The following is an 8756-nucleotide window of genomic DNA, read 5'->3' on the forward strand; positions in this document are numbered from 1 at the left end:
TTCGATCACTTGTACTCGTCCTTTTTGCTGTAATGGTTTGTTGACAAATCCACAGTAAAGCGTAATTTTGGGGTGAAAAATGTCAGGCAAAGTATTGGAATGTACTTGTAAGTGAAAAAGACAAGTATATTTTACGTAGGTATTTCTGTACACCCACTTGAGCTTTCATTAAGCCTGAAGTCCTCCCGCTTAAGTAAAAGCATGTCATAAATGTCCCAAGCACTGTTTATTGGACCTTCTAACGGTATTTCGATGCATCCAGTCTGCCGAGAGAAGACCGCTGGAGTGGGTTGCTTGGGTGAGAGCGAGCAGGGCACCTGAAAAAGTAAAGCCAATAATTTATCTTGACTCATGCAACAGGTTGGCACATAGGCAAATTTGCCTATGTTCCCACAGATAAGAAAGGTTCAGCATTCCGGTCATAGGAGATAATGAATAAATCTTATTGAAAAATATGTGGTTTCAAGCAATGCCTATGTTTCAAGGGAACATGGATTACTGTGGGAGAATAAGCTGTCATAATTAGCAGGCGATTGAAGCAAGTGTTATAGGAAAAAGATGGACACATCGTTTGATTTACAATAATTACTAGTATTGAAGCAACAGAATACAAACAAGAAATACCTTTAAAAACAACACCGACAGGTTGAGATAATAAATTATTCAGAAACTAAACCCTTCTGCCAGCAAAATACCGTAGTGTACTGGCTTTGACATTGCGCTGCTCAGGCAGAGGGCATGGGATTGAATCCCGGCCACAATGGCTGCATTTAGATGGCAGAGAAATGCCAAAACCCCTATGTTAGGTCTATTGGGTACATGTTAAAGGAGACTAGGGATCCCGCCAACTTGAAGTTATAAAAACCGGAGTATATTTCGAGATAAGCAAACTCACAAAAGTAGAAGGCCCTGGCCATGCGAAGACCATATAAAGCCTTTTAAGGTAGGTGCCAGCAGCCGCAAAATTTCTTGTAAAAGCGAAATATAGCAGAAGCGTTATTTTTCCGTAGATCACTTTTGCAAGGTATTTTACAATTTGACACCTGACATGTTGGGCATCTACGGGCAACAGCAATTCTTGCACAGATCATAGCAAACACTGTTGCACCTAGGTATACATAGACACATAGGTATAGGTACAGTCACCAACTGATTTTCCGGACTCCGAAAATTCGAACATGATTACTCGGTCTGCTTCACGGCACCACCATTCTCCCCATGGACCATAATGTATAACAACTTCCGAAAGTTCGGACGCCTTGCAACCTCTTGTCTGATTTTTCGGACACTCCTTGAGCCAACTTGATCGAGAGCACCATGCACCGACTCTGACCGTTGCATGGTTCTACTTGCTGAACGCCATTTTTGTTTTGAACGGAGCCACCTTGCTGCCCCACGCAGTGGTGCTACTGCAAATCCCTGCTCATCATCATCGTTTCTGCCTGGTTTGTAGCTACAGCAGTTCCGGTCTCAGCTTAGTATGCCATGTTAAGACAATCCAGCAGCTGATTTGTTTGTTTCTTCGTGCACGACGCTGCGAGTAGGCCAGGTTTTTTGTTTGTGCAACTGATGTCGGCGTGACGATGTTTGACGAAGCAAGATGGGCCAATTCATTTCACTAATATCTAGAATAGCTACCTGTAAGCACCACCTACCTTTCAACAAGATTTGCAAAGCAAAAAACCTCATCCTGAAAAGTCTGCACATGAAGACATCGGTAGCATCATCAGCGTGGGGCCTCAAGATAATTCGGCAAGCCAGGAAATTACTGACAGCATGAGTGCAAGCATGCCAACAGGAAATCAGTGGCTGAATAATGCACCTTCTACCAATTGGTAGACAGTGCATTTTCGCAAAGCCCTAACTACAGCAGATCATTGTTCAGGAGTTCCCGAATGCACAACTCCATGCCATTTTCACGCCGACTCTAGGGAAGCACCTCTGCACAGTTGCAAGAAAAAAAGCTAGATGCCCCAAGAGAAATGAGCCCACTCAAGCCATCGAAGTTATGTTTACCTTGTCTTCCTACAACTACTCGAAACCTAGGACTGCTGTTTTGCACAAGGGAACAAACGTCAACATTGGTGCCTCGCCCAACACAAGTGGTCTGCGCCGTAGAAGGTGCCATCAGTCAGCCCACAGATGAGGCCCACATCAGTGCTGTCAGTGTGCTGTACAAATTGCAGAAGCACAGCCTACAAGCTTGTCTGCCTTAGTGTGATCGCACCAATGAACGAAAACCAACGAATCAAGTTTGTTTCGTGCCGAGAACAGTTGCCTCATGCTGGATTTTCCTACAATTCTTTCTAAGCACAGATAATGCTTGGTTTGTTGTGTAGGCATGTAAATAATGAAAAGGCCTGCATCACTATCTCTGAAAAAAATCATGTAACAAAGCTTGTACAGTACACAGGTGCAGTGTCTATCACATACCATTTCGTACAGCAGAGGCTACATCGGATAAACCGACCAATGTATAAATGACTGGCAGCGTGACGAAGCAAACTTGATGCGCGGGTCAGTTAGCAGTGGTAGTGCACTGCTCTCGGCGCACATGCACCTATGTTTGAAAGCTGCTTGATCGTGACAAAATATAAAGACAAAAGCGCTGGAGAGATATCTGATGCTTTTCTTATATGTATGACGAGGAACCTAGCACTAGCTCCCCATGCAGAGAATTACTAGACAGTGAGACTGCTTCTTATCATTGTAAAACAAGTGTCACGCTCACCATGTGATGCGTCCTTTTCGTTTCCGTGCGAACAGCATGTATTCAGATCTATTCTCCCCCTTTCACCTTTTGCACAATATCACTGTGCGAGCAATAATACTGAACTGTTAGTAGCAGTCTGTCAGGTTGCCTCCTTTCTTTCCTTGTGAATTGTGTGCTAAATAAGGCTTTTTTTGGTGAAAGAGTGCTAGTTTAACGCATAAGCTAGCGCCATGGCACTTTGCAATAAAGGAGTTATAATTCTCTAAAAATATGTCCATGCAGAACAGTGCCAAAAGAACACCTTAAAGAAAGAACATGAGTGTATCTATCATAAAGACCAATCCTTGTCTTTTTTCCTTAACATAATTTTCAATACCGATATTGAAGTACAAGCTCACCATATTATATCACCTTGTCAAGGAAGCAAGGCACAATGGTGCCCAACTGTCGCGGGACCAACTTGGATGTGGAGATCAGCGCAGATCAGCAACATAGCATGGTCTGCTTACACTTCTTCTCCAGGTCCAGCCATACCTATAGCAGCTATAAAACAAGTGAGCTTAGAATCACAAGCGAAACAATATAAAAAGTGACACTAAACAAAGCAACTTTCGTTAAGCATAAATAGGATCGAAATGCTGACATTATGCCCATAAGTAACTTCACTTTGAGCAACAAAGCATCCAATTTAAGAAAGATTATATGTATGAGCTATCTATGTGAGAAAGATTAATCGAACGCCCTCTATTTGCCATACTCCTCCCCTTATGCATGGATGTCTCACTGACTGAGTGAGCTGGGCTGATCCCAGGTATAGTGTATTTAAAGGTTGTCACTTGGTGGGCCAATCCCGACACCATTGCATGACTTGTACAATAATTTTAATGTGTATTGTAATGCTGGCCATCCTGCAGGCACTGCAACATTATAGCACCCATAAGTCTAATGGTATTACCTGATAAGGTTAACTAATAAGTGTCCCCAGAAGCATAACTCGGCATGTATACTCGGAGGCCATTATTATTAGAGAAGCAACAGCAGAGGTGAAGCTTTATCCTGTGCCGTATGCAAAATGGCCGAGCACGCCCAGCTTTTTGGTTACATTCTCACTTGTGACCACTGCAGCAGGCTGACTGACATGCGTAACCAGCAGTTTGTAGGACCACATTTTCATAACCTGCAATTTTTTTTACATCTGAAGAGATCAGCCTTAAGCTCCATGATGCGCTGCACTCGAGAAGCATTATAAACTGGCAACATTTAAATGCTATGCTGCATGGTTTTTTGCATGCTTTAGGAATTTACTTATTTATTATACACATAGCTCATAGGCTCCAGTTGGAGTATTGCATGAGGTGGCAAGAAAACATCATCATCAGCCTGGTTACGCCCACTGCAGGGCAAAGGCCTCTACCATACTACTCCAACAAGACCGGTCATGTACTAATTGTCACCATGCCGTCCCTGCAAACTTTTTAAGCTCATCCGCCCACCTAACTTTCTGCCGCCCCCTGCTACGCTTCCCTTCCCTTGGAATCCAGTCCGTAACCCTTAATGACCATCGGTTATCTTCCCTCCTCATTACATGTCCTGCCCATGCCCATTTCTTTTTCTTGATTTCAACTAAGATGTCATTAACTCGCGTTTGTTCCCTCACCCAATCTGCTCTTTTCTTATCCCTTAATGTTACACCTATCATTCTTCTCTCCATAGCTCGTTGCGTCGTCCTCAATTTGAGTAGAACCCTTTTCGTAAGCCTCCAGGTTTCTGCCCCGTAGAAACCTGGAGGCTTACAAATTCTGAACTAACAAGGAGAACATTCAACAAAACAAGTCAGACCAAAGAAGAAAAAATAACATACTCTCATAATGGGACTACGTATCTGGCAGCTAGCTTATAAAAAAGACAATTAGGAATGTTTTTCTACTGGTAGCGCTTTAGGGGCAGGAATGTAGAATTCCAAGCTTCATACACTTTTAAGCCACCTTTCGTGGCTTTTTGTTTTGAAGTTCTATTCTCTGTACTATTATAGAAATGAATACCCCCCTCCAAAATAAAACGAAGAAAAACATGTAATGCACACTAATGTAACACAATAATGTAATGCACAACAGTGAATACTTAGAAAAATGTAATTAAGAACATGGAGTCTATGCGGGCACAGATGTTAGAACTCTACATGAAAGCATAATAATAAAGGTGGGCGAAGCATTTATGCTTTTGTCGGGCAACCTGCAGCAAGACATACAGGTAAAAGGATATGCATGCCTCACAACACAGTCCCTAAAAATATCTGTCACAATACAGTGAGTAGGTATATCATGCATATCTACAATAGCCCCTAATTATATTTAACTCAGAGGGGGCTACCTATGTAACTTGATCAAACTGCAGGTGGGCCAAATTCTAAATATACGATTCAAGTAGACAGAAAATGGACGTTATGAAAATGTATCTACAGCAAAAGTGTTGTACATTATTGTTGTACATTATGTCATACCTGCCAACCTGTGAACATAATATTTTGTAAAAATGCTGCAGACACTAAATTCTTTGTTGGGGACATAGCACACATTATTTTAAAGCTTGCTCTCAGCACCCCCATTGTTGCATACACACACACATTATTAATAAAGGGAAAATCACACATCTACCCGCTCGTAGCAATTGCTACAAAAGAAACCCGTACGGATTCCTCGAAAGGAAAGCCTCACATATGAAAAAAAGAAATCGTCCAGGTCTGGGAGTCAAACCCGGGACCACCGCCTTTCCGGGACAGTCGCTTTACAATCTAAGATAACCAGGCGGCTAGCAGATGGCCGGGCGAAGTCGAATTTGTCGACAACATGAAGCAAAGGCAAGGGTCTGACGTAATAGTTCTGCGGAAACGCGCAAGGTGTAGAGAAGTAATTAATAAAGGGGAAAAAAATATTACGTCAAACCCTTGCCTTTGCTTCGTGTTGTCAACTAATTCGACTTCGCCCTGGCATCTGCTAGCCACCTGGTTATCTCAGATGGTAGAGTGGCTGCCTCGGAAAGGCGGTAGTCCCGGGTTCGAGTCCCGGACCAGGACGAATTTTTCTTCAACTGTGCGGCTTTCCTTTTGAGGAACACATACGGGTTTCATTTGTAGCAAATGGTGCGAGCGGGTGGACGTCTGATTTTCCCTTTATTAATTACTTCTCTCCACCTCGTGTGTTTGCGCAGAACTATTACGTCACACACACATTATCAACCATTATTTAACTTGTCGTGCAGCACAAAAAGTAGCAGCGAGCTTGAAACCAGTAACTGACAACATTGTTTTTTTTAGATTACAGAGCTTTACGCTGCTTCAGGAATTTATCTGACCAAACTTCCCAAAAGCAAGTGCCCCTCTGATGTTCTCGTTAGAGATATTGCATTGCTAATAATAAAGCAGTACAAGTACCATTGCAATTAATTTTTTACATGCATTTTAACAATGTCATGCCGTCAATCTCTCAACAGCTTTAAAACATCTTAACCAACACAACTTCGTTGTCTTTCTAAAGTGACATTCATAAAATTGTAAAATGAGCCCACATTTGTAAACCCACGAAAAATTCAGGAGAGTTTCCAAACATGGATGATACTAACAAAATCTGCAGCTCGTGTAAGTGGCAGCAACTGCTTTGCACACACCTTGTCACAGCATGCACATCAGGTACTTTTCCGTGCTGTTGAGGCTGCAGAAGTGCCGCAGGTGCATATGTGGAGGTGCCTCTGGTTCACAAAATCTTGCCATCCCTAAACAATAATAAATGCTCAATTTATTGTAATCCCTGCTGAAACTGTAAACTTGTGATATAAAAAGATCACGTCATATTTTGATAAAAGTCTCATACAACCAGTTACATGAAGCTGCAACTGGTTGTGCAAATATCTGATTGTAACATCACAGGCGGTTAAATAACACGTAAATCGAACTGTAGCAAACATGAATCTACTATGAAAAGGTTCACACAAACGTACAGCTGTATAACGTGAAATGTGAATTGTACTATCAAAAAATTCCGTAGGACATGAAAAGCGTTCCAAAACCTAATTTGTTTATGCGGCGCAACAAAGCACTGCTCCCAAAGGACGATGCGCTCAAAATTACAACAGACCACCTCTATTTCTGGAGAGACAATACAGAAAAGAGAAAGATTTTTCCATTAAAAAGAAGCATTGCTTATGTAATTTCGGCTTCTCTGCAAGATCGGAACCCTTTACAAGTACACGAAAACACACAGGACACTAATACACGTCATCTGACGACACTCTATAAACAGAAGAATTTCCATACAAGCTAAAAATCTGGCCATGCGTCAACGAAGGAATCGGGTGCTATCTCGCGCAGCTGTTAGCTGTGAAGACCGACACATCGACGTACTACTTCTAGAAATGCCTATACCATTTCTCAATGAAAAATTATGTACACAAACAGTAACTTTCTTTCCTTGAATTTTTGTGCCCATTTAGACCAAAGAACCACCCGCGCTAGCGTGCTTCATAGGTGAAAGTAAATAAACCACAGATAGAGCTGTTGGTAACATGAATACGTTTTAGGGCAATTTCCATGGAACTTTTTGCTAAATGTGCACTGCGACATGAAGAACAACCATTTGAAAAGCACATTTATAATTCTTGCTGCTTTACAAATCCGGATTCGGTTGTTGTACGGATCTTGCGATACGTACAACAACGCACACTTCACGAACCATAGACAGGAAGAATGCGCGAAAGCGCCGGACTTACCTTTCTCGGCGTACTCGGAAAACGCTCCTTTTCGTGTCACAGGTGCCGCGGAATCGACTGCACCAACGGTCCTTCCGGCGCACACACTGTTGAATTGCGGATCAACTACAGGACGTAAGAGCACAACTTTCACCAAATTCTTCCGTACAGTGCGATACGATGCGACAGTGCCAGAGGATGAGATCCTTTTCATGAGCCCGGAACAAAGGAAGCGCGAAGGGTCATATCTTCGGCATCGGCGCACCACACGAAGGATACTGCGGGCTACATTACGCGGTCCCAGGGGTTTTGTGATTCTCAATGCATACAAGATGCACCACAATTTTTCTCGGCACAGCGTACACACGATTAAACAACTACATCGGACGGCGTCAATACACAGCAAGCACTCACATGTAGCGACAAACTGAAGACGGCAAAATAATATCACCTGTAACTTTACCGGCGCTACCTGTGGTGCCATCTGTAGGCGGCCACCGAAAGCGACCGCGCTTTCGGTGATCTCATGGATGGTGACGGCGTTGTATATCGATGTTATGCGAGTCGTACAGCGTCTTGTACGACGTGTTTCAGCAACGTTGCTTTTAATAGAGAGGACAGCAATCTGCGTATACGCCGTATAGACGTCTCACCCACTTGAAAAACACAACAGGAAATTTTCAGTCTGTCGTATTTTGGGACGTCGTGACTGTCGTTCTGTTCTCTGTAGTGTGACGTCCTGTAGTCGAAAATTCTGTAGTTCCTGATAAATATTTGATTAAAAATTGACAGAGACCAATTTAAGGATATGTAAAATTATTAATACAAAAAAAAATAAAAAAAATAAAAGTAGACAAAAAAACGCATCCGCTGGGAATCGAACTTCGGATCTACCGGTCCCGAGACAAGCATCTTACCACTGCACCACGCCGAACATAGTTGCTATTGAATTGTTTAAGCTATGTCAAGAGTGTAAATCGCTGTCTGGGTTGCTGTTTACATTTACATTTTAAAAGCCAAGATGCGCTTTCACTTCACCGCGTCAACTGCCGCATCTCTAGATGAGCAAAAGTGTTGTTACCATCGACAGGTACATCGCGGAGTGCTAGACCATCGATTTTGCTGTAACGATATCCATATTTGATAAATTCAGAAGTAGACAACGGTGACCGGGGACACTGAGGGTTGTTACTGCTAATTCCGACAGTTGTCTCTTGCTCTTTAGACTTTTGAGCTCGCATATAATTCGTGTTCAATGCTATAAAGCTACATAAACACTCGTGGGTGAGTCTTCATCCCGACA

General features: G+C 42.6%; 1 long non-coding RNA gene across 1 annotated transcript; it reads right to left on the bottom strand.

The window, feature by feature from the left end:
- Window positions 1-207: 207 nt before the first annotated feature.
- On the bottom strand, window positions 208-7900 carry LOC142567898 (uncharacterized). The gene is made up of 4 exons (XR_012825291.1): window positions 7475-7900; window positions 6377-6481; window positions 3112-3256; window positions 208-317 (listed from the first exon to the last, which is right to left on the bottom strand). It is a non-coding gene; the product is annotated as an uncharacterized LOC142567898 (long non-coding RNA).
- Between the last annotated feature and the right edge of the window lie 856 nt (window positions 7901-8756).

Source organism: Dermacentor variabilis, unplaced genomic scaffold (assembly GCF_050947875.1).
Source record: "Dermacentor variabilis isolate Ectoservices unplaced genomic scaffold, ASM5094787v1 scaffold_149, whole genome shotgun sequence".
In the NCBI taxonomy this organism is placed as follows: domain Eukaryota; kingdom Metazoa; phylum Arthropoda; class Arachnida; order Ixodida; family Ixodidae; genus Dermacentor; species Dermacentor variabilis.